General features: G+C 37.0%; 1 protein-coding gene across 4 annotated transcripts in view; it reads right to left on the bottom strand.

Moving 5' to 3' along the window:
* Positions 1-19,993, bottom strand: part of LOC150090172 (uncharacterized) — a 66,449-nt gene extending 46,456 nt beyond the window's left edge. For 2 of the 4 annotated variants that reach the window (XM_090389766.1, XM_090389764.1), the window contains exon 1: positions 19,872-19,993. The gene's annotated coding sequence lies outside the window, so the exon portion shown is untranslated. Of the gene's footprint in view, positions 1-19,071; positions 19,461-19,871 lie in introns of those variants that run through there. The other 2 variants (XM_090389767.1, XM_090389765.1) reach the window with 1 other exon arrangement.
* Positions 19,994-26,595: the final 6,602 nt, after the last annotated feature.

Here is a 26,595-nt window from a genome sequence, read left to right on the forward strand (position 1 = left end):
TGACGAAATGTCGGAACAAGACAAGATTACACACTTCGCACGTGAACTGCCACAAGCAATGTAGACGGGTCAAATCCGTGAGGTTGCAAGTGATGATTAGTGAAAAATAATGGAATAGGAACGTCATATTAGTTAACTACACTAGTATGTACTTCTCGTACTACACTTAGGGGTTGTGACCTTAATCCACGCAAACGAAACAAGGTAGCATTTTCTTTTCTTTTTGCTCCCTCTTAACTTGACTGACAGAAAACGGATTTAAATGTCTTCAGATAATTGCTTTAATTTATCGACACTTGTGGACAAAAGTTAAAGTATAATCTATTTACGCACTCGACCTTGTCAATCGAACCAAGTTATGCACATAGATTAAATGATTGGTGTAACCGCAAATGAACACATGTGCGCATCGTTCTGTTATGCAAATGTGGACAGTTTTAAATAGAATGGTTCGATTTCTCACAGATACCAACCATATCGGGGTAATGTTTCATAGTCCAATAGCGCAGAAAGGGGGCGTTGGAAGAAGACCAATCAGAGGTGGAAATAACAATGGTCCTAAAGGTTCATTCGAACATGATATTCCAATTATGGAGATAGTTCTAAAGAGAGAGAAATATCTTGAAGAGCTGTACAACGTTGAACACGGGTCACAGCACAGCAGATAACCGATGTCCTGGCTTAATTGCCAAATAACATAGGGAAATGACAGCGGTAATTCTTCCGAGTTTGCAGGCATATCTCAAGGAGGATCTTTTGTGTCAAACTGTATCTCGTGGGTTGCGAGAGGAAAGACTGAAAGACAAATCCATGATTTGATGAAAGACAAACCCATGATTTCTATCCCATAACATCACAGAGATGAGTCCCCTTTAACTGGTATTGTGAGCATGTCAGTTGAACCCAAGTGCAGTGGTCCGATGTGATGTTTACAGATGAATGCAGCTGCAGTCTACACTGCGGCGAGATTATAATTAAGCTGCGTCACTCTGGTGGCTTTTAGAATGATTAACAGCACAGAGCTGAAATTTGGAATGGACAATATACAGACCATGTAGAAATGAAAGAATTAAAAAATAATAATAAATGATAGTAAGTGAAACTGGCGTGGTTCTCTACTATTCAAAAAGTATACCAAGTTGATCAAATTGTTTAATGTTTCAGTACTCTCAATAGTCTATGCTGGAATCGCGAGCTGTATCATCAATTGCTGCTCAAAATACTTGCTAATGATATCCGTTAAGTCCACTAGAGTTTGAATGTTTCCCAGACTCTGCCCTTGAAATAACCTCACAACCAGAACTCACATGGATTGAGATAAGGTAATTGAGGTTAGCAAGATTATTAATGTAAATTAATTTACAAAAAAAACTGTAAACACTGTGAAAAGTTCTTTTTTGATAAAAGATGTCACCGAAAGTTTCTTCACCTGATTATTTTTTTAAAAGGTTTCAATTCTTTAAATTAATTCTAATTAAGCACATATAAGTTTAATTTCTTAATTTTACCAGAGATAGCAGTACAAGACAAAATTAGTTAAACAATTTAGAAGTTAGCGTTCCTTAGGTTTACTTATTTCTTCAACAGAAAGTACGTCTTTGCAATTTATTATGCATTACACACACAATTATTTTACAATTTGTTAACGTGATAATTTTGTTATGAAGTAATTTTTTATTTCAATTAATATTTAAATATTTTTCAAAACCGTTGAACTTCTTGCTCGTTTTAAATCTGATACTTCTGCGATAAACTACAATGACCACAGTCAAGAGCAAGTCGTGCCTCTAACTAGAAAGAAATTATCATTAATCCAGATCTAGTTTTTGCATTATATTTTTATTTCTTAAACACTTTATTGTAATCTTATCTCAGAGAAGAAGAAGAAAAACAATATTAAATACCTCTCTCCAATCTGATTGCCGTATGCAGCACTCTCAAAGTGTATCTTGATTTAAGTAATCTTTGATATACACCAAAGTATATTTATTTCAACGTTAAATTTAATAAAATACTGATAAATAATATTAAAATATTATTCATCAGTATTTCCTCTTTCCCAGGTTTGAATCTACTTGAGTTGCGAACCTTAATTGCGTTGTCAAAATGGGTTTCATTCTTGAAAAGATTCTGAATTCCTGGTCTAAGTACTGTTCTCAAAGTAACATCAGATTATCTTGAATAGCCTGTTTGATAATTTACATATATTATATCATATACTGTCATTCCACTTTCAAAGATTTCCATTAACTCTTTTAAGATAGGGAATTTTTTCGATAATAAGTATATAATTTGTGTTTCTGAAGATTCCTGAAAGACATGATTTTAAAAAATGCACGGGGAATAGTGCAGAATGTTGCGTGGCGAGTTGACATACGCAAACCGTTGAAATATTAGCGATCAAAATAAAGGAAAAAGAAAGAAATGAAGAATTTTTCATTCCTCCTATCGGCATAGATCTGTAGCGAGAATGCTGGCTCGTTATATCCGCAAGAAACCACTTTCTTACACCATTAATCTTTGCTTACATGACCACAAGTCAACTGAGGATGTTAAATGGAAAGTCACGTAGTAGGTCCAGTTTCATCGTTCGCGTATCAAGCTTTCGCCAGGTTAGTGTAACTTCTAGGAATTTTTACTGCATTTCATCAGCATGGTAGAAAATTACAGCAACTAATGACGTACAGAAGCTGATTAAATCTCCATCCACCATCTGGTTCTTTTTGAAGCGAACAAAGGAAGAGAAAGCACAGATTTCTTCAGATATATAACCCATTTAACTAATGGGTTATTTACAAATTTTCTTTTAGAATAGGTTATTTAAAATTAGGAAATCTTGAAAAAATACTCGTTTATTTCAGGAAGTGGTAATACCTCTCTCTCTCTCTCTTACTTTTCTTAGCGGTGTAAAAAATATGGATACCTTAATATACAAATATTTGGTACACTATTTTACGCCACATGATTTACACCATCTATAAAGTAGGACGAAAAAGTTCCACAAGGTCCTTGCAGGTAGCACAGTGGATATAATCAACGTCCTTCCCACACCGGGTGAAAAAGGCCTGAGGTTGAAAACGAGAGGAATTTTTACGGCTTTTCACAACGTGGTTGAGTTAGTCAGTCTCAGGCGAAGGTTATATCGTTTTATATCCCAGAAACTGTAGTTTTTCGTTCACCAAACATGCAAATAAATCATAGAAGACACGCAATTTACAGACTAAAAAGGTTTAATATTATGAATTTTGCATTACAATTACGATTTGCCAATAAATAATTCAAAGTTTGGATTATTGTTACAATAGATCATAATTGTAATCGCAAATCATTAACGTAATATTCATATTGGTAATTGTAATCGTAATATTGATAATAGTATTCAAATTTGTAACCCTTTCTATTTTATTTTCCCCCAACAGCACGGTCTGATGATAGGTATCGGTAAGATACCTGAAACGTTACCTTAATATATAGTAGTTCACTTAGTATAAGAAAGAAATTTTAAAATAATAAAATCTTAACTAAAAATCCTTTGACGTAAATGGACTTTTAAGCTAAGAAGTTTTTATTAATGCATCATCCAATAATAATACCTCTTTTAAAGGAGTATAAATCAGTCTAAATAACTTCTATTTGTATGCCGTTTTATTTTTTAAACCGTATAAAGATTAATAATTAAGATAATAAATTATAGAGATTATACTGTATTATTATATATGATTATTATATAATAATTTTTATAATAAAATAAATGTGATTTTCAAAATAAATCAGACGGAGGTAATTTTACAAAATTTTTGCAGACGACTACTTACATCGTCTGCTTCGCTATAGAAATTCCATTTATAAATCCATAATCAAAAACGAGTGTTGGAATTTGTAGATGTCAAACTGTTTCAGACATTAGTTCCGTACTTCTTCCAGCGACTTGTTGGGTCAAAACAGAGGGCAAAAAATTCTTAGACAAGTTTGACAGGGAGTGGAAATATACCGGTTGTATCCTGTTCCATGCGAAGCGTAAAACAAAGCAATGTCTGTCCATGCGCATTGCCTCCAACACGCCTATGTTACCTGCACCACCCTTTTGCGAACGTTCCCACCAAGTAACTTGTATTTCGGTCTTATAACAGGAATAAAAAAAAATAATAATAACAGTAAATGAAAGGAATACGTCCCAAACAATGAAGAGAATTAATCATAATCCAAAAATAAAAACAAATTTCAGCCATAAGGAAAATCACTTGCTTAAGGCCTGTCTAGCAGACCACGAATGACAAACGGAAGTATTTTGCTATCGAGGCTTTTAATTAGAACTCTAAAATGAATAGCGAAAACATTTACAGTTAAAAAACGTTTACAGATAAAAGTGTCTTTATCAGTAGTAATTACAATAATCAACATCCACTTGACTTGTAAACTGATAAGGAAACCTTACGCAAGGGTGAAAATTGTGGTATTTATTTAAATTTTTTTGTCCTTTGGTGCTGTTATATCAATACATTTTAAAGTTTTAAATTCTTCCTTTCTATTTATAGAACAAACAGATCATTGTGTATGTGGAATGATAATTAAATTGCTTGACTTTTGGTATAATTTTTTTTTACGTTTGCTACTATCAGCGATTGATGACTTACTTACCCGGATGAAATCAAGGAAATATCGGTCCTTTCCAGTCCCACGGATATTACGAATTTTTCAATCCCTAAAAGGTGAAGAGTCTGGATGTAATCGCTTCCAGACTTCTCCCAACACGGACCTACCAGTTAACTCTGGCATGGAGGGATATTACCCAAGAGAATATCAGGCAACTTTTGACTCGATGAGATTCATACTTGCATCGTTGCCAGAGGGGAAAAAATACTTTCTACTGACGTAAGCTAGTTATCTACATTAAATACACGTCAACTACACAGTGGAAGATGAGTCGTCTAGTTTTACAGCTCGTTCTAAAGATGTATCCGATGTTCCACGAAACTGAGGTTAGGACTGTGTCAGCGAGACCTTAGGATCTTTTCCATAGCTGCTTTCGATCAACCCTTCGAGCTATCTTCTATTGTATTTCTATTGTTTCCTTTATAACACTACATTCTTCCATATTCACTTCCAAAGGATGTTCATGAAAAATTTAATGTACAAGGTGCGACTAAAAAGAAACGAGAAGTATTTTTTAATCGTTTATTATTTTAAATACAGCAGTTTCAATGTTTATCCCCTTCAAAGTACTCTCCAGCCTATGCAGTGTTCAATTCGCGATTTCCAGGATCTAAAACAGTAGCAGAAGTCCTCGGAAGATACCGCTTTTAATTGCTGCATTGCGTTCTTCTGAATGCTAAGTCTGAAATCGGCTTCCTTTGAGGTGGATAGTGCTGCGATCTTGTTTTTCGTTAAAAGTTCTCTCACTTCGACAGACGAATGACACGGCACATTGTGACGATTAAAATCCATACGTCAAAATTCTTCTCGATTAAAATCCATCCATCAATGTGTAACTGTTCTCGATTAAAATCCATCCATCAATGTGTAACTGTTCTGCGCTTAATCGAATGCTCATCCGACTGTCTTGGAGTACAACCTCTCGAATTTTTTCAACATTCTCGTCTGTTGTTGAAGTTAGCCGTCTTCTTGTCTTTGTGGACATCTTCCCGTCCCTCTCTGAACCATTTGTGCCATTCATACACACGTGGCTGACTCATGAATTCATCACCATTCACTTTCCGTAACATTTCTGCACCATTTTTACCGAGTTTCACTAAAAATTTAACAACAATTCTTTGCTCTAAATTATGACCACTCATTTAAACATTGATTCACTTAAAGAGGCACAGTTCAATCAAAAATTAACTGATTGCAACGAAACAAAAACTGATTCGTACAGGAAAAAACAAGCTACAGCACGTTATGAATGTTGTTGACATGCGCAGTAGTAAGCTATTGGTAAGCAAAGATTCCTGTTTCATTTTAGCCATACTTTGTTTGTTAATGGTTCGGTACAAGATAAACTTTAAGTGTCAATCTCCGGGTTGAAAATGCTGCCATAGCTTACATCCACATAGAAGATTGAGCACGAATCTATTCTAGCATAAAAATATGAGCTAGAGATAAATATTTATTTTAAAGAAATTCATTATACTCGATGACACATAAAGTCTTCTTTATTTTTGTATACTTTAAGTTAATTATGAAAAAACGTGAAATTTTATTTTCTTTATTTCATTAGTTATGCAATGAAAATTTCTTTAAACAACTTTTCTTTTTTCCTAAATTAATAATTAATAATAAATCAATGTCAGGATCATTATGGACTGATTTTTATAATTTTTTATTTCGAAACCAAACCTCTCCAGTCTCCAGTGAGGTTTGGTTTGGTAGATGATAATTTGGAAAACAGATGACTTTGAATAAAAGAAAGTTCTTTATGGACGAAACCAGACTGAGGAGACACAAAGTTTAATGAAACAATTCCTTATAAATTTAAACAAAAGAATGATGACAAACAAAAAAGTATGGTACGCAATAAACCACAGGAAATGGTACAGGGTAAATGCACGAATATATTCGTGTCTATTGTCTTGGTTGAAGTTTTCTAGAGATTACGCAGTCAGGTGACGCTAGCGGTAATTGTCAACAAGTGAGATCATGTGTACCGATACAAGAACCGGTTCGGTTCTTAAATGGTGATTTCTGGTATCAGTATTGCACGCCTGGGGAAAAGTCGCGACTTCATAAAACCATTTTGCGCCTTCTCCAAACTTAACCTATATTGCAACTGGAGTAAGAGGTAGTCGCAAATCTGTTGCCTTTTTTTTTATTTCTTCTTCTTTATTTGTTATCAGCAACAAGGAACCATCAATATGAAGAGATAATTGGAATGCTACCCCACCTAAAGACAGGTTGTGGAATATTGGTGGAGATGAGGCTTGTCAGGCGTGACATGTTAATTCGCGCAGTCCCAGGTGCTACCGATTTCCGCAAATAGCTTTCTTTTGTAGCAACGAAGTAGGCTTAAAGCTAAATATTTTCCTTTACGCTAGCAAATAAAAAGATTAAAAATTAAGAAAATAGCATTTTTTTTTTTTTGATACTGTTGTCGCACTTTTATAGAAGATAATTTATTTACCATTAACTTCCTCTTTTCGACATTGTGACTCTCTCTTATACAGCGCTGGTATCAATAACTTTCCGTTTATGGTGTTACTGTTCACACCCTAGTAAACATAGAACAGCACGAGCATAATTTAAATTTTAAGTCACGCTAACAAGCCACCTAACGATTTATTTCTGAAGTTGTAATATTAAAGATTTTTTTTAAAATTATAATTATTTTTCTGTCTATATAAGGTTATCAGGCAACAATCAAATAAATAAAATATACTGTAATTCTGCTGAGTGAAAAGTTAAAAGTTGACTAGTAAACATGAATATGAAGTATTCGCAATTAAAATATATTTTTCCTCAAATTTATTCTTTAAAATTATGCCCTGCTTTGGAAAAACATAATTTAGAACAAATATGGCCCAAAAACTACGGTAGTATTTTCCATTTCTTTATTAGAAGATTTTTCAAATTTTCTCTTTAGATATTTTGGAAGTATCTCATAACTAGCTGTCCAGATGTGGATAAAAATTTGTGTTGAAATCTATAAAGTCCAACAAGGTCTGGACAAGGGGACAGAAAAATGGCAATTTAGGTTTCGCACTGATAAATGTAAGAGAGACTGTATTTGGGCAGCAGCAATCCCAATAATAACATACCATTTAGGTGGTACCAAACGCAGACCTAGAATTAACTGTACTGCCCAACATGAAGTTCTATGAGTAGGCAGATAGGGTGCTAGAACAGCTCGTGGGATTCTGTCAATGATATATAGAATGCTTTCCAATAGGGACAAGGAAGTGATTAACCCCTTATTAAGACACATTTTGAGTATGAATACAGGTTTGGAAGCCTCATTTTAGGAAAGATGTAGATCTGTTGGAACGGGCAGAGAAGTGCAATAAGATTAATCACTGATACAAAAAGAGTACTCTCACGAAGAAAGACTTGACTTCTGTAAATTGCTGCGCCTGGAAACTAGGTACTTGCGAAGAGACATGATTGAATGGCATTCTTACCCTTCTGTGAGAATTTTAGCTCTTGCATTTCGCAGCCTCAAAACAACCCAGACGTGTTCTATAGGTGTTTAGACAAAGGACTCTGGCAGACCGCTCCATTCTCTGAGATATCTAAATTATCTATATTCTGACTTGTTATAATCTATATGTAACCTTATATCTAGATTTTAATTTATTGGGTGAATTTTTGTTTATCATAATTTAAATATGCGAACAGTTCGATAAGTTTTTCACATTCAGTCAGTATCGAGTACCTTGACTAGCGAAACTTGAAGTTAACACAGATAATTGAGAACAACAAACAGAAGTTTAATTAATGCGAATTAACTTTTAGAGCAGTAAGCTACACTTATTGAAAGATAGCACACGGATGAAAAAGTAAACCATAAATACAAAGATGAAATTATAACATTAAATACTCTCTGATCGTGGAGATTGTTTAAGCCTAACACTTTTTTTTCGAGTTAAAAGAGAAAAAAAAAACTGGAATTTACTAGTAAAAAACGGATACAATCTGTTTATATGTTCAAGTAATCATTATTGAAAATGTTCATGCCTGTGAGTCAATTTTAAATCTCTGATGATGCTATTAACATGATTTTGTTTACCATCAGCATCGGGTTGAGTAAATAAAGTCTGGTGATATTCACGAATAATAATCCATTACCAAACTTCTAAGGCAGTGCAAAGCCATCAAATAGCAGAAGAGAGAGAAGAGAGAGAAAAAAAAAAAAAAAAATCATTAAGGTTACAAAAGATTTCCTAGCTGTCTTCAGAAAACACGTTTCAAGATTTTTTCAATGATTGACTATATCCCATAGACCACCAAGGCTATTTAAGAAAAAACTTGTATAAACCTGTATTGGTGATTCATCGTAAACAACCATAGCTATCAATAGTTTTATTAAAACAACTGCGCATGATGGAACAACACCAATAAACCTTGACACCACGTGGAAATCCAAATGTACTATTGAGTTCCGTTTACTGTTATGTATTTGACACGTTGACTTTCCTTGTAAACTTAGGCTCGACAAAGTAGTTATTTTCATTAGCAAATTTCCTTTCCAAAAGGTAGCGTATATATAGCCTTCAGGAAACTGTGGAAGATGTCAGGGCCTGCTGATTTACCCACGCCCATAGAATAATAATAAACAAGTGACTGCGGCTGCATCGTCTAATAAATGGAGACTTCTGCATGTCTATTCAACAAGACCAAAACTCTTCCTCCTTCCTGAAATGTTATTTAGATAATGTCAGCCTGCATCTGTTATTGATGTCATTCAAGTTACATTAAAAATAAATTTTAAAAAAATTAAGCGATTATAATAAAGATCACTCGGGGGCATAATGGAAGTTTGATGTGTAAGTTGTATGACAAATTACCACGAGGTCTGTTTCCATTTGGTATCTGAAACTTTCTTATGAAGTTCACGCGATATCCAGCAAATTAAATTCTAACTTTTGTTTTAGAGCTCTCCTATTTTAGAGCCCAAAGGCACGCACAAATGATGTTAATCTGAGAGATTAAAATCATCTACCTTTTCTTTCTACAATAACCAAAAACAGGAAGTGCGAGTTTTTTATAAAGTTTTGTTAGTTATAAAGCCAGTCAGGTTTCAACCGTTTGCAAAGAGGATCTTACTGAATTCGAAATAGACTCCTTGTTCTAATGAGAACAGGCGTTCAACTGAAATCACTGCCATCGCATAGTGTTACTGTTATAGGGTTTTTGGGTGCATCAGCAATTATTTCTGTGTTCTGTGGCCGATTTGCTTTTTGCTAGGCGAAAAACCCGAGTTTTTGAGAGAAAAAAAAAATCATACAACCCTCGCCTGGGAACGACTAACTGAGTCACGTTATGAAAAAGGACCATAAACATTCCTCGCGTCATTGAGGTGATTCGAACTCATGTCTTTTCACCCGGTGAGGGCCGGAAGGTAATTTTTAATTTTTTATAGTTTTTATTCGGGCCGGAATGCAAACTGTGCTACCCACAAGGGCCAGGAATGGTGGGAAGATAGGGCTAAATGGAGAAGACTGAATTCCTTATCGCTCCAGCAAGAAGCTGAACCACAACGGATAAGTAAGTGTATTATTATACTCGTTATCCATGATGACCTCGAGGTCTTTTATAATATCCATCGCATGTGAATTAGACAAGATATCTCTAAGGTATTATTATTAATAATAGTTTACCTTTTACTTCTCTTGTTATACCTAATTAAATCCATGAATGATGTGAGGAATTTTAATGGACTTTTTTTGCATAACGTGGCTGAGTTAGTCGATCTGATGTGACCGTTGCAGGTTTTTTCGTCCTCCAGACAGGCAAATGGAAAATAAACCACAAAATACACGCAACTTACATACACAATATACTGACGCCTTATAGCCTTAGTTGCTTTGAAACTTAAGGCACACACACACACACACACACACACACACACACACACACACACACACACACCCCTTGGTATGCACAAGAAGAGGAATATAATGCAAATTTTTCGCCTTAGGTAAAAATTACAAACAAGTACCGGTTGCTTTATGTTTTCATGGATGGATTTATTTGCTTCCTATCCTGAAAGGAAATTATTTTTATGTTCCGTCCTTGCTCCATTTATAACAATTCTTCAGGTACTTTACAATATGGTTGGCTTTACAAGTGTGCATTAACCCTTTTAGCATCTCATGATAAGGAAATTAGTTATTTCAACTATCATGAAAAGACAATTTGTATTTTATAAAGAACAAGAAAGGAAGATTTTTGTAAAAAATGAAATAATGTAATGTGTTTTATGTGAACAATTTGGCTGAATATCCTTGTTCCTATACATTCAACAAGTCAAGGCTACTGCAAGTATTACTGTTTAATTTTTTAATAGAAAAATGAAGGTGACAGCAGTTTTACTTTTAATAGGTCGCAATTATGCTATCTGCACCTTTAATATTAACCGTACCCACAGTCTGGTGAAGGTAGTTCAAGACTAATTACAATCGGGATCTACTATGCAAAAGAAGCAACCTTACCAGTTTGATGAAGGTCGTAATGATCACCTTCAAAACGTTAATGTTACTAACTGAACATTCATTTACAAATGCTGCTCTAGTCTCTTTATTACTGAATGATTGTATTTTGTTTTATAAAAAAAATATAAATTAGACAACTGTTCTGTCATTTCATTAAAGCATTCTCGATGGCCAATGTAACTTCAAATTCTTGTAGCAGCAGAAATAATAATAACCGTACAATAATTAAAAGCAAGTAATACGAGTGAGTACAATAAAAATGTTTCAAAAGGTAACTTAAATCCTATAAAAATCTTCATAAAACCGAAACATAATTCATAATCGAATTCATTAAAAACATACACTGTCCAGTCTAAACATTATGACTACCTACCTATTAGTGAATATATCCTTCTCTTTTCGCTAATACTATCGCAATAAGGGTTCTGAACGTTGCATGGTTACCATGTCACCATGATTGCGCCCTACATCTAAGATATTCCTTGATGGAGGATCCAAATCGAATCTATCGATTCGGCTTGGATCCTTAAAAATGTTGTATGGATTTCATATTTGGAGAAGTCGGCTGCTAAGGTAGCATCTGGACGTCACTTTTGTGTTCGACAAACCGCTCTCGAACAATACCCCAACGTGGCAGTACGCATTATCTGCTGAAACGTACCTATGTCAATCTGGAAGACGGTCACCATGAAGAGGTGTACCTGATTAGCCACAATGGACAAAAAAAACCTGTCATATTAGGGCCACCTAGGAACTAACTTATATGTCCATAAGTTCCATGTGTTCTCTAGTAGATTTGCCTGTCTAGCTAGATAGAAAACCAACGGTTTCCGGAGGGGGAGACCTTGCTGTTTACCCTTGAGACTGACTAATTCAGCCATGGAGTAAAAAAGAGTCCATAAAAGTTCCTCGTATCATTGACGGGATTCGAATCGGGGCCTTTTCTACCCAGTATGGGAGGACAGTGATTATAACCACTGTGCTACCAGCGCAGACAGCCACAAGCGATAGTAAGTAAGTATGTTTTAGGATAGACTCCTAGAACGTTAGTTCAACTCCGCCAAACAAGCGATAGGTAGTTTTTAGCATTCAGATTGCGGCTCAGGAGTATATGGACCCCATGGTCCCCAGGAAATCAAACCCCATACAAAAACACTACCTCCACCTGCCTGATTTTGTTCGACCAGGACATGAGTGATTCCTCTCTGCAATTTGTCTCCGTATCCTCCATCCACAGTCGACATAGCATAACAAGAAATGTGATTCATCAGAAAAGGAAACTTTTTTACAGTCGTCAGTGTTCTAATTACCTCGGATGCAAATTTGAGGCGTCGTTGGCAATGGCTGACCATAAGCATGGGTACCTCGAACGGACGTCTATTTTGTGGTCCATACGAAGGAGGATTCATTGGATCGTGGTCTTGGAAACACCGCTGGTTTTCCCCTGGTTAAAATCAATGATCAGCCGTTCAACTGTCTTCCTTCTGTCGGCTTGCACAAGGCAGGACATCCTACGCGCACCATGACCATCAATGAGGCGTGGGCGCCCGACGTTGGCCAGATGACTGCTGCTCTATTCATTATCCGTCCACTCTTGGAATACATTAACTACAGAACTCCGTGAACAGCCCACAATATTTGCAGTTTCTTTAATACTCCCACCTTTCAACCGATACTCGACAGCCATCCCTTTTCAAAGTCCGTCAGATCACGTTCCCTGCACACATCAATCAAGCACTGTGTATGGACAGCATTCCACGAACCTACAATACAGGTGACCCCCGCTTAACGCTGATCATTCGTTCCGGAAAAACAGAGCGCTAAGTGAATCCGCGCTAAGCGAGCGCCGCTTTCCCATAAGGTAACATATGTATTTGTGAGCTGCGGTCGGTGCCATAGGATATTTCCTAATCAATAATAAACGGTAATGAAAAGATGCACAAATGTCGGTCAAAATATTTAATATTCAAATATTTGCACATATAAAATATTCTGCATTACATACGCATAATTATGTGGTAACTACTTGCGTATCAAAAGTAAACTTAAAATTCCAATTAAAATCATGAATTTAATTGATTTAATTTAATGGATGAATTTAATCATGAAAAATGTGTGGATTTTGAGTTGAACTTTGGCCCTCTTCCAAATAAACTAAAAGGGGTATTAATTTTAAATGGCCCGCAGCGTTACCACCCAACAATAACGTCAACTGATCCTTCGCCGCTTTGAAACTTGGCATGTTTTTTCTTCTTTCAATATGAAACTTCTTTTAGGCATTCGTTTCCACAAAAGTCCTGCTTCATCTATGTTAAAAACTTGTTGAGAAGTATAACACATAATACCCCTCTTCAATAATTTTAACAAGTTCTTTTTTGAAAGTTTCGGCTCCTTGATCTGCATTCTAAATCTATTCTACCAGCCCTTACCAGTTTTAAATGGTTCCACATTTTTTAGGCGAGTTTTCTTCAGATCGATCTCGATCTCTCTCTCTCTCTCTCTCTCTCTCTGTGTCTCTCTCTCTCTCTCTCTCTCTCTCTCTCAATAAATAAAATAAAAATAAATTTTCTGTTTATACTCCGGCACGACAACCAAGTCAGTAGAGTTTATAATAAATCGTCAATACAAATATTTATCGTATTTAGTAGTCACGGGCTTGAACCCTGGTCCACTCAAGGAACGCGTGCTATGCACTCTCGCTCCTGACCACTGGGCTACGTCAGGCCTAATATTTAACTTAACTGAATTCTGCATTGGACATTATCTTCAATAAAATTAAAGTCTTTCCATTTCAATCCTAATAGCCGGCCTAGTCCTAGTTGCTTGCAGTGGAACAGCTACCTTTCCCGCTGCAAAAATTAATTCTTTATTTTTTTATAATTGTTCTTACAGTTAAAGTTGGAAGTCCTAAATTATGGCACACATCCGCTTGTCGTTGACCGGAATCGATTCGCTTCAAAACGTCTAATTTTCAAATTCAGTCTTTTTCTTACATTTATAGTCTTCGTACTGTGCTCAGACGTTGTTGATTTTTCATTCTTTTTTCATTCTTCGAAAATGTAACTGCGTTGGTTGCATTAATTATGATACAATGTTCGAGTAAACTGTCCGTTTCGCACGTTGTCTAATACGGTACTGAGTGATGACTAGACTTCGGATAAATGCATATAACAAGCAATATACTTCGTCATTTTTTAAAATGTTGATCTAGCAACTACGTAACAAGCCACTGCACTGAAATTAAATTAGCGTGCGAGAAAATTTCACTGAGCGTGGGAAAATTTCTCAAGTCGGCGTGGGAAACGTTTTAATGCTGTTTTGCTATTCATTTTCAAGCTATCGACTCCATCAAATGAAACGATTTCGTTAAATATGTCAAAAATGTAATCTGTAAAAGAGCGTTATAGTGATCTGTGACAGCGTTATAGTCAGACACGGGTTATAATATAATAACAGCGTTATAGCGAATCAGCGTATAGCGAACCGCGTTATAACGGGGGCCTGCTGTATTACATTTGCCGGTTCCCGCCGCGACACGTGTGCTACCAGATGCGAAGGAATGGCCGATTGCCAAAACACGGGAGTGGTCATGGTATTTTGACTAGACGGTGCATAATGCTCATATCTAAAACCATGAATAACACACGGAACCTACACACATTGAACTTGGTGAAGAGATACACATTCACCTTTACTGACTTTCCATAACCTTGCGACTGACGCTACAAAACAACATCCAGATCATTTAAATTTGACAATTGCACCATTCTAATTATTATTACATTAATCTTCTTCATAATTTTCAACAATCATGAATAAATATCAAATCATTTTTTGATCCCAAAAAGGCTTTTAAAATTTTCCATTTTAGTGTTATTACATGAGACAAAGGACCCATGAGACCCAGATTTGAATATAAGATTATCCCAAGGAATTTAATGTTGAAACGCCATGGCGGATAATCTGGTAATAACGAGAGAGAGGCATGGTTAACAAGCATGGGCAAAATAATCGAAAAAATCCTTTGCTGAAGTAACCCATATAGAATCAGAGTGCAGAGTTATGGCCTTGTATTTTATTAAATCACAGATCCGTGAAATATGTGTTGCATTTCAATTTTAATTAAAAATCCAGGAGGGAATAAGAAAAAACATTACAAAAAAAACATTGTGTGCTATGTGCAGAGATATGAAAACAATTACTTTTATATGTTATTAGTTAATTAATTAGTAATTAATATAAATCAAAATAATTAGATATTTACTTTCGCTTCTACTAATCATAGAAAAATAGAAAATTCAGTTAAGAAATAAAAATGAAATAAAAACCAAACATGTTTGAAATGTGCGCTGCATACATTACTTAACTTGTTGGGTTGCTATATTTCATGTTTTTAAGCCTTTTCAGCACCATGGATGGGTTAACGGTTGGGAGGCCAGAGAGACTTGTTGACATTGGTCTTGAATTTTCCTGCGCTGTAATTCGCAGGAGATACATACTGAGAGAAATCTTGTTTTGGAGAATGGAATAAAGGGAATGAATGGATGAAAAAGAAGAAACAGTAATCGGTGATTATGCCAAACCATTAACGGGCGCTGACTAACTGTCGCATGTCTTGCAACTGGTTAAGTTGTAAATGACAGAATTAGAGCTCAGAAGAAGAAGAAGAAGAAAGTATGAAGATGGGGATACATTCGTTTATAATCGGGAAACTGTGAGATTTGTTAATGGTTAACATTGTTGATCAGAAAAGAGAAAACCATAACTTTTTGGAAGGTTGGATGTTAATTCTAGTGCAGAAAGGTGCTTTTGTCTAGAAATCTGAGAATATTGTTTAACTTATTCTAAGAATGACCAGGAGATCAACATTTTAGCAGCTAGGGTAGACATTACTATGATTGTGTATAAGAATGAGAATTCTTTCTTACTAATAAGAGCTAAGGACGAATTACAAATTGCAGTTTATTCAAGTGAAGGTTAACTCACTAACTCACAAATTGATCTGAATCTCTTCATTCCATTTTTATTCTCTGGTATATGAAAATTTCAAGAATAGTTTGAACAGAAATTACGAGAAAACCTCATCGTAAAAAAGATTACAGTTGGACAGAAGTATCTGTCCAATACGTCTAATAAAGTTTCGAGACTATAAGATTCCCATAATGTGTTTTACACTATGTCAATGTCTCTAAGAAAAATTACAATTGCATTTAATAATATTCAGTTATATTGAATTTATTAGCAAATTTATAAATACAGTTATTAACAGCGAATAAGTTTAATAATCTTTAAAGTATCTAATATTAAAATAACATATAGACCTAAATCTGTCCAATATGTTTCATTATTAGGATTATATTTTAACGATAAATTGAAATTAGGATTAGTTATCAGATGCACTCTATAGAGAGCACATATACTAATTTCAGTTTTCTGCTTTTGTACTCTACATCTTTTTAGCTGGGGGAAAAAAAAAATTCTTCTTGGATTTCTCCGTTGTATCAACAGTTATCCTCGACCTAACTTTTTTTTATAATTCAATTTTGTTCCTCCACTCTTTTCTGTCCTCCCACTTATCTATAACCGCCCTCACTCCCTCCATCCATGTGCTTCTAGGGCTTCCTCTCCTTTTACTTCTAGGGGGTATCCATTCTATTACTTTTTTTTTTTAGGTAATCTCTCTTTCCCCATTCTCATAACATGTCCATACTATTCTAATCTTTTTTGTTCTATTTTTTCGATGATGTTTAATTGAGCATCCATTGCTTTTCTTATGTCTTCATTCTTAACTCTTTCTAGTTTAGATCTTCGGGCTGATCTTCTCCAAAAATCCATCTCGACAGCTAGCAATTTCTTCCTTTGCCTTTCCTTTATAAAGTACTCTGAAAAATTGCGTTATGTTGTAATCGTTTGGATTTTGGGAGACTGTTATTGCTCCATAATATTGGATTCAACATTCCCAAGACTTTTCTTTCCTCATTAATTCTCCTTGTAATTTCATCTTTAGATGAACCATCCATCTGCACAATAGCTCCTAGATATTTAAACTGCTTCACATTCTTTATCCCTGCTCCATTTACACTCAAAATGTCCCTTGTTGAATTCATATATTCCGTCTTATTAAAATTTATTGTCAAAACCCCATTCTCTATATTGTTCCAATAGCTTTCTGCACATTAGTCAGCATCATTATAAATTATCAAAATATTGTACCATATTTTGCTGGATTATTTTCTGATGATAATTCATATATTTTCCTTTCCTTGCCATGAACATAATATACTTTTCTATAATACAGAAAATATAATAAAATGTAATACGAAAGCCTGTCTGTTGTCTTTAAAAATAAACAAAATATTATTTGTGTTTCTTGCGTATAATATCAGATTATTTTTAACACTGCACTTTCACTCCACAATGTAAACACTTTTTGCATCCTCATTACTTTCATTTTCAGGCCACGTGCATTAGGGAAAGTGAAATTTAAGGCGTCGTTTATGAATGGCTTTGTTAGAGCGCTCTCGCCCCTTTTCATTTAGTCGTGGTTGAATATTCTCCAGGAATCATTAAAGCAATACATTTCGTTGAATTCCAAAAATATCTGAGTATTAAGGAAGCACAAACAGACTTCACAACAGTGTCGTCTTTAAGACGGTGGTGAAAGAAAGTTATTTCTTTGTGGGATATTTCCATCATACAGTATTCATCATCTTACCGTGACCTACCCACTCATTACATCTGAATAAAATGACTTGTAAATATAATGTGACGACTAACGGTGCAGTTATTTCCGGATTGCTAAGGCCAGCCCACTAATATATGTAAGCTTCAGACATTTAAACAAACAGAAGGTACACGAATATAGTAATACACGATTTTCTCAACATGTAATATTAAATGACAACTACATCTACCACTGTCATTTCCCTTTCGAATAACCTAATATTTACTACAGCGTCAGAAGCTGCCTGTTTAGCCATAGCTAGAATTCTTCAAGCATTTATGTAGGCCGGGTCGTCACCTTTATTCTTAAACATTTGAAAACATTCACAGAAGAGCAAGGGATTAAAAATTACTTGGATTGATGAAATAATATACAGTTTAAAATTCTTATGTGGATTGGAATACGGTGACGGTATAGCTATTAAACTACTGATCATCCTTTATGTGTTATACATATTATAAATAATTCAAAACTCAGTTGCACATTTTCTATGTTTTAAAGACTAACTTCAAGCCATTCAAGGACTGGAATTCTCCTCAAAATAAAGCAATTCGAAACATTTTGTCTACAGTCAGACCAGTCTTTAGGAAGGGTTAAGCGAATACAAAGCACCGGGGGCCCTACTAAAAAAGGCTCTCAAATCCAAATAAATGGGGAAACTCGGTCCCAGAAAGTTGGGCCCAGTATCCCCAACATTAATTCTTGTAACCGAGTCCCCGAAATAGGACCGACCCTGTCTTCAGTTAACAGGGATTTTTCCTTATGTCTTAGAAATAAATAAAGGATAATTTGTTTCTTGCGGTAATTAGAAGGAACATTTAAAACCTATATGAACAACAAACAAATGATCGGAATGATGGGGAAGAGATCATATTATTTTCAAACACTAACGTAAATTATTTGAAAAGTTTCTTCATTCATTTCATTAATCCTTAAAGATGTGACGTATGATATGATAATAATACTGCGCATCAGTAAACATTGCATTAAATCCTTGAGAAGGCCGTTACTTGTTGATAGGTATGAAAACAGAATCGGTGTTCAGTTTATCAACAAGTCACAGCCTTACGATGAGTTGAATACAGCTTCTCAGACATTACTCTTTGGCTATAACCCAAACAGATGGGACTTCTTATATTGAAACGAAAAACTACTTCATTAGATCCAGAGTTGAAATGAAATTGGAAAATATTGTACACCTACCTCATATGCAGGGAAACTGCGAAGGACGGAGATGACCCGTCTCCAGCCTACATAAAACCTGCACAGAACTGCGCCCATGTAAGACCGGCTCTTGACCGCCTTCAAGGACAAGGGCGTCTACTCTGTTTAGCCCTACCGTATGGTGTAAACCCTGTCGTATAGTGACGTCACGTTGATGTCAAACTAATCGTCTCGCTTGTTTAAGCACACAACTGTGTGACGGAAGGGTCGAGCGGGATTCCTGACTACAGCTGAGCGCCTCCTGCCAAAGAGTGGGAGTCGGGTTACGTTAAGAACACTTCACGCTATAACGACTGGCACAGGTGGCCATAAGAGCGAACGACAGGGAAATCCTTCAGTCGTTGCTTCCCTATACTACGGCGCAACCGCCTGACGCCGAAAAGGTAGCAAAAACTTGCTCCGTTGGAGATAAACGAACTCATTTTCCTCAGGGCAACTTCCGACAGAAGAACCGACTTCTTATTAGGCTAGAAATGTAGGTCAGAACAGCCTCCTGTGGAAGGGTTTCTGATTCTGAGCCACAGCTTGCAATGAGATCTGCAGGTTGCACTCTTCTGACCCTTTTTTGTTCGGGCTTTGAAAGAAATACCGTGGGACCAAACACTGATATGACAAACTCGTCAGAGAAGTGCCCACCATATGTCCCTATTAACCAAAAGGTCAAAGGGTAAAAGAGAAGCCGTACGATTTTTTTTTTTTTCTTTCCTTCGGGCATGATGCATTCGTTCCATCTATAAATTTAACTTCACCTGTCGGGATATACGCAGATACCTACTTACCTTTCCTTCTGCTTGGTGCAACAGCTGCTTGCGTCCCACTTTCTCAACTTTTCTCCGCGCTCGATCTGCTTCGGGGCGTGCCGAGTGATTGTATCTTGCCACCGCTCTGTCAGTGCGAAATACAAATGAAGGCAAGCAGGTTGGCGGCCGATAAACAACAGTTTTAACCGAACAAGGACGACACGCATGCACATACACGTATTTGTAGAAGGGTCACCGCCTATAGGTAATCATTTCAGCCGTAAGCGATTTGATTTTAACTCATCCCACTAGTCTTTAATTAACAATTAAAAGTTCAAAGTGTTCAACGTACTTGTAGTTGTGGAGAGGAGATATTAAAGATCACCAGCAATTAATGAAACAGTCAAAGTTGCTTCCAATATGGAACTTAAGTTTCAAAACAACAAAATCCTTTGTCTACCAATGCTCACATCTAGTAGTTATTTTTTTATCACTTTTAGATTCTCAAATTGCTAATAGCAGTTGCGTACCATATGGAAGATTCAAAATATCGAACCTCTTTGATTCCTTGTTCTTGAAGCCAGAGAAGAAAAAACTGCGAGATTTCACAAAGGATAATTATATATATGACTGGATAGCATCCTTGACCTTTTCGTCCTTATCTGCAAGCCAGGGCGAGGATGTTAACTTACATATTCAAATATTCATAGGTATGACCTTTAAAGGCTACGGCTTCTTCACGAACAGGTAAACGCATTAGTTAGTAATTACAAGTTAGATACAAATGCTGTTAACAGCTTACAACATTCAGATATTGAGATGATTTAAAGTTCGCAATTTTGTCATAACTGGTCAATTTATTACCAATTTTAACTCAGTGGTGTATGATATTTTAATGTGGATTTATTTTTGTTTCTTGTTTATATATTACGCCATATATTATGTAAATTTTGTAAATATGCAGTTAAATTCTTCAAACGTTTAAGAATTGCATGTTTGTGTGTTTAAATCCCATGGCTAAAAGGTAAGCTAGATAATGTACGCTTGAAGGATTATATTAATCCGAGATATGCTTAAAAGAATCCAAAAGTTAAATATAAAAACATAACCGGATTTCAATTTGATTGATTTCGTTGAAATTTAGAATGGCTGAATGAAATGCTAAAAAATAAAATTGAAATATCTTCACTGGAGGACCAACTGTTCAGCTTGGATGGATGGGAGCGTGACAGATAAACAGGAACACTGAAGCTAATAGGTGCATACGAAATACGCTGTCCAGTCAAAACATTATGACCACCCCCACGTTTAGTAATCTGCAGTTCCTCCCCGCCCCGTGGCACATATGTCGCGGTGAAACCGGTAGCTGTGATACTTGACATGTGGTTCGTACATACTTGATCAACATGGTCAAGGGAAGTGATCTGACGTACTTTGAAAAAGGGATGATTGTCAGGTACCGGTTGAAGCGTGGGAGTATTACGGAAACTGCGAATCTTGTGGGCTGTTCGCGGAGTGGTGTATTCCAAGAGTGGACGGATAGTGAAGGGAGCAGCAGTCACCGGGCCAATGGCGGGCGTCCACGCCCCACCATATATTATTTATTTATTTATTAAACTAGGCGGTCTCAACCAGCTTTCCTGAAACCCCGCCCACATATTTACAATACCGTAGAGATATCAAACATACAATGCCACTAGTTCTCCACGTACTGTCTCTGGCGCGTGGAGGCGGCCAGAGATCCACTAGATGCGTATTGATAATAGTAAATAAAGAAAAGAACAGGAAAGAGAAAAAAAGGGTAGAAGAAGAACAAAATAAAAGAGGAAAACAAATTCAGTACAGAGCTTGAAACAACAGCAATCAGTAATTCCATGCATCCTAAAGCAAAAACTAAAATGTCTTGTCCTACTCCTGATCAACTGCAGCGTGTTCCGGAACGATGGACACAAAGTGCTTCGAACAGAATGCGACTAAGGACGATTCATAGCTGAGCAATTGGCACAAGATTCCTGATAAGAGTACCCACTACTTGCGCAATGAGACCTAACTATTTCCTTTACATAACAACGTCTTATCGTATGTCCATAATGAAGACATCTATAGCACATTGCAGTTAGATAATACCACTTGAACTTGTGACTTTTACAACTCAATAAATATGCTGAGAACTCTCTAGAAAATCTCTAACCCTAAAAATGGCAGTCAATATCCAATTTCTATTATTATTATATCTACTAACTCTTGAGAAACAAACTCTACATTCTTTAGCAAACTTCTCTTCTTCAAGGCCATTCTCAAGTAAATTCCTTTTATATAGCTTATATGTACCAACCTCCATGATTACCTGATTACCCCCACACTCCTCCTAACTTTCAATGTAGCGGTGACCCGGATCCTCCAACAGCACTACAGATAGCTTTCCCTGTATTTTCAACTTTCGCAACCGTAGCGAAAGTAACTGCATCCCGAAAATCACTATTGTGACTACGTAAAGCCTCTCTAAACAATTTTCTTGTTTTGCTGAACTTACGTCCTTTTAACGGTTACTCACCTGATCTGTATCAGCAGATGACTGTACAATTGTCTCGCGCTCCTTCAACAGATTCATTATTCTCTTCACAGAGTCAGCAAGAACTTCATTAGAATGTTCCAAACGCTCTAATCGTGATTTAACATCATCTTGAGGCCTAACTGTTGCAGAAACCTGTCCATCAGCCATTGGAGGAATGAAGTAGACTCCACAACTATTTAGGAAGTCTTTTTAACGAAGAATTGTTGTCCATCTTGAGCTGCAAGCCCACTTTGAATCCGAAGTCGTGAAATAGACGGAAAACGGTGCAACAACTGACGATGGATAAGAGTCTGCGCAGGCAGCACAGTGGCACCGTCCTTTCAACACTGGTTGGAAAAGTCCCAAGGTTCGAATCCCGTCAAATGACGCGAGGAACTTTTATAGGATTTTTTCATTCCATGGCTGAGTTAGTCGGTCTTAGGCGTAGATAGGAAGGTTCCCTCCCCTGGGGGTAGAACTCGGGGTTTTTTTCCAGAAAAACAGGCAAATCGACCATAGAACACACGCAATTCTCAGACAAAATACATATGGTACGGCAGATGAATTCGGGAGGCCTATTTTGACATTTTTTTTTCACTGTACACTAAACGGTGAAACTGTTGACCGTGAACTAAACGGTGGAACAATGGTGAAACGGTGGACCATGCCTTTGTGAATGTTATTTTTCATGTCGAAGCCTCTACTAACAAATTTGAATTGGGGATTTTTGTTGAATTTGAGGGCGCCCTTGAACGTCTTAGGTTGGTTGTTCTCGGCACTTTTTTCACCCCTCCTTCAGAAGTTACTTTTCCAACAGAAATATCATTGTTTTTGACCCACCTTTCTTCGCTATTTCCTTACTTACTCCTTTCAAACTTTTTTTTTTATACTTGGTCTCTGTCAGGAATCTCAGGCGCCCCTGCTGGAGGCCAGCCAGAATATGATGGCCAGTCTGGCTCACCTCCCAGCGGTGGTGGTGGGCAACTTAGAGTTTCAATAGAGCCTTGCGACCAAGCAGCCAAAGACACAACAGAAAACCACACTACTCTGACGTAAACCAGGAATTACACTTTTCTGGTTTTTACAAAGGTTCTGTACTTTCCTAGGAGTCTCCCAGGAGCCAGGCTGATTTTTTTCTGGCAGATCTTCTAATTTGGACCAAGAACAATAAGTTGACCCTGAGCCGAAAAAAAAAAAAAAAAATTAAATGCTCTTATTCAAAAACAGGTTAGATTATAGAAGACCACTATAGATTAAAATCCATGGCAGGCAAAATTACCTTTTGTCTCTGAGCTAAAACACCTAGGAGATGTGACTGACAATCGCTTGAGCTTTTTTTTTTAACTCACGGAGAACATCTTTCTCACAGTGTCAATAACTTCTCCACTGTTGTAATTAGAGTTGCAAAAGAGATTTGTGCCTGTCTAGAAATATATTGCTCTTATACTACAAAGCTGTTTTCGTTCAGATGGTTACCCAGCTCGAGCTTCAGGCTACCCAAAGAAGGATGTTATTGTCAATCTTGCGAGTGTCCCATACAGTGTCTACTGCTGCACTTCAGATATTGGCAGGCACTTTACCCCTTGTATTGCACCTTGTGTGCAATACAAGGTCTTTCCGATTATATCAGAAGAAAGATTCCATTGGATCTTTTCGGCATCCAAATCAATATCCGCAATGACATGAAAAAGGAAAATTTCTGGTCTCTCTCACTGGTTTTGTCATGCGTATTTTTCTACTTGACGTGACTACTCTTACTTCCCAGAAAACTTGAAAATGGTTTAGGCCTGGACTTTATTTTTTGTACTTTGTAACAGAACATATGTTGTTGAATTCAAAGCTCTTCTCTTTCGGTCTAAGCAATACTGATCTACACATGTGTCTTACATCAATAAGATCTGCGACACACTTTACTATCATCTGTTATGGCTTTAGTCGTTGATGTTCCTAAAACCCTATTACAACAACATTGGTCACCTAGGTTTTTTTTTTTTTTTTGCTAGATTTGTCGAAGGCAGGATTTTTTCCTGGCTTCCAGTTTTTTCTGGGGAAAGGAATTCTCTTGCTTGCTTCCTTCCTTTGGGGCCAGAATTCTTTTGCTGGTGCCAAAGAAAAAAGAGCAAAACGGAATTGCACTCACCGATATTGTTCCATCTGTGGGTTCTTAATCTTGTCTTTAAAGCAACCCAGCAGTGATGTAGTAGTTCCCGGTCCACCTCTTCGCGGCATGGTCGCCTGTCAGCATTGGCGGCTTGTATAATCCTTAGGATTGTCGCCTCCTGGTAGCAAAGTGGTCGGATGACAACACAAACAGTCTTACCCTACACTAACGCAGATCCACACCAACACTACATCCGGCTTTTACAGTGACCAGTATTTATACAAAATAACTTGGCGGAGTTGAACTAACGTTCCAGGAACCACCCTTTCACTCATAAAATACATACAAGACCATGGACTTTAACCAGAGAACGACCAACAGTATTTCGAAGACCGTCTGTGCGCACAGTGGTATCGTCACCGTCCTCCCCACACCGGGTGGAAAAGGCCCCGGTTCGAATCCCGTCGATGACGCGAGGAACTTTAATGGGCTTTTTTCATTCCGTGGCTGAGTTAGTCGGTCTCAGGCGATGATAGCAAGGTCCCCCCCCCCCAGAAACTAGGGTTTTTCGTCCAGCAAACAGACAAATCGACCATAGAACACACGCAATTAACAGATATAAGACACAGCACAGCAGATGAATTTAATTATTCGGGTGGCCTAAATATAATAGTTTGGTTGTTTTTTTTTTAGTATTTCGAAGACCACAATCCAACGAACCCTCCTCCGTATGGGCGGTCGGAGTTGGCGCCTGGCCAAGCTTACTGCTATTCATTGCAAACGACGCCTAAAGTTTGCATCTGAACTGCATCATTGGACCATTGACGACTGAAAAAAACTTTGCCTTTTCCGATGAATCACGTTTCCTGCTATGCGGTATGGACGCTATATGGAAGGTACGCCACAAACTGTGGAGAGGAATCACTCCAAGTCCTGGTCCAACAGAAACAGGCAGGTGTCAGCAGTGTTTTCGTATGGGAAACTCTGGAGCCCTCACACCCAAAGAGGCGCCTCCGTAGCCAGGTGGGAAGGAGCAACAGTGCGTAGCACACGCTTCTTGATTAGACCGGGGTTCGAGCCCGTCACCACCAAATACGGAAGATGCGGAAAGGTCAGGGAATGACCACCGCATATTCCCGGAACCACCCTTTCACTCATAAAATACATACAAGACCATGGACTTTAACCAGAGAACGACCAACAGTATTTCGAAGACCGTCTGTGCGCACAGTGGTATCGTCACCGTCCTCCCCACACCGGGTGGAAAAGGCCCCGGTTCGAATCCCGTCCCGGAGCAATATGGCCTTAGTTGCTAATGCTCCTAAAAACCAAAAACAACAACAACAATCACACCCAAAGGCCTCACTCTAAACGCTAAAAACCACCTATCCATGTGGCTGATCAGGTACACCCCTGATGGCTGCTAATTTTTTTATCCAACAACTAATTAAATTCTGTTTTCATGGACTCTTTTTTGTTGCTGTACTAAAGATAAAAGTCTGTTATATTACCATCACGTTAAAGCACATTGAACTTTTTCCTATTTTAATACTTAGCAATTTAAATATTTTAATTTGGTATTTTTTTCAGTAATGGTGTCGTGGGGACAGTTGTAACGGTTCAAATGGGAACATTTGTAACATGTTACAGTTTATTCCAGCAGCAATTATTTAAGCTAGAAACATATAGAAAACCATATGTTTCTAGTTTAAATAGTTTATATTTTTTATCTAAATCTGAGAGAAAACTTCGAAGGATTTAGAAACACGTCGTTCTTGTCCAACCAAACAGAGAAAGAAAATCGAGGAAAGGCTGACAACAGCACATCTCAAATATAAATATGAGGGACTTCAGTGACCTTTATTTCCCAAAATCTCATTGACCATTTCTCGTATCAAGAAATAGTCAAATAAATAAATATATTTTATATATATACTCAGTGATCACTGAATTATAACCACGTACCTAATACCGCGTTGCACAGATAAAAGCCGCTATTCGCCTAGGCATTGATTTCGCTACCTGTCTGAAGACGTCCATAGGGACCTGCAGCCATGATGCCTGCAAGGCTTTCCACTATATCGGAATAGATGACGGTTGCGTGTCCA

The sequence above is a fragment of the Mastigoproctus giganteus genome, chromosome 2 (genome assembly GCF_048544385.1).
Source record: "Mastigoproctus giganteus isolate SK-2022 chromosome 2, ASM4854438v1, whole genome shotgun sequence".
NCBI lineage: Eukaryota > Metazoa > Arthropoda > Arachnida > Uropygi > Thelyphonidae > Mastigoproctus > Mastigoproctus giganteus.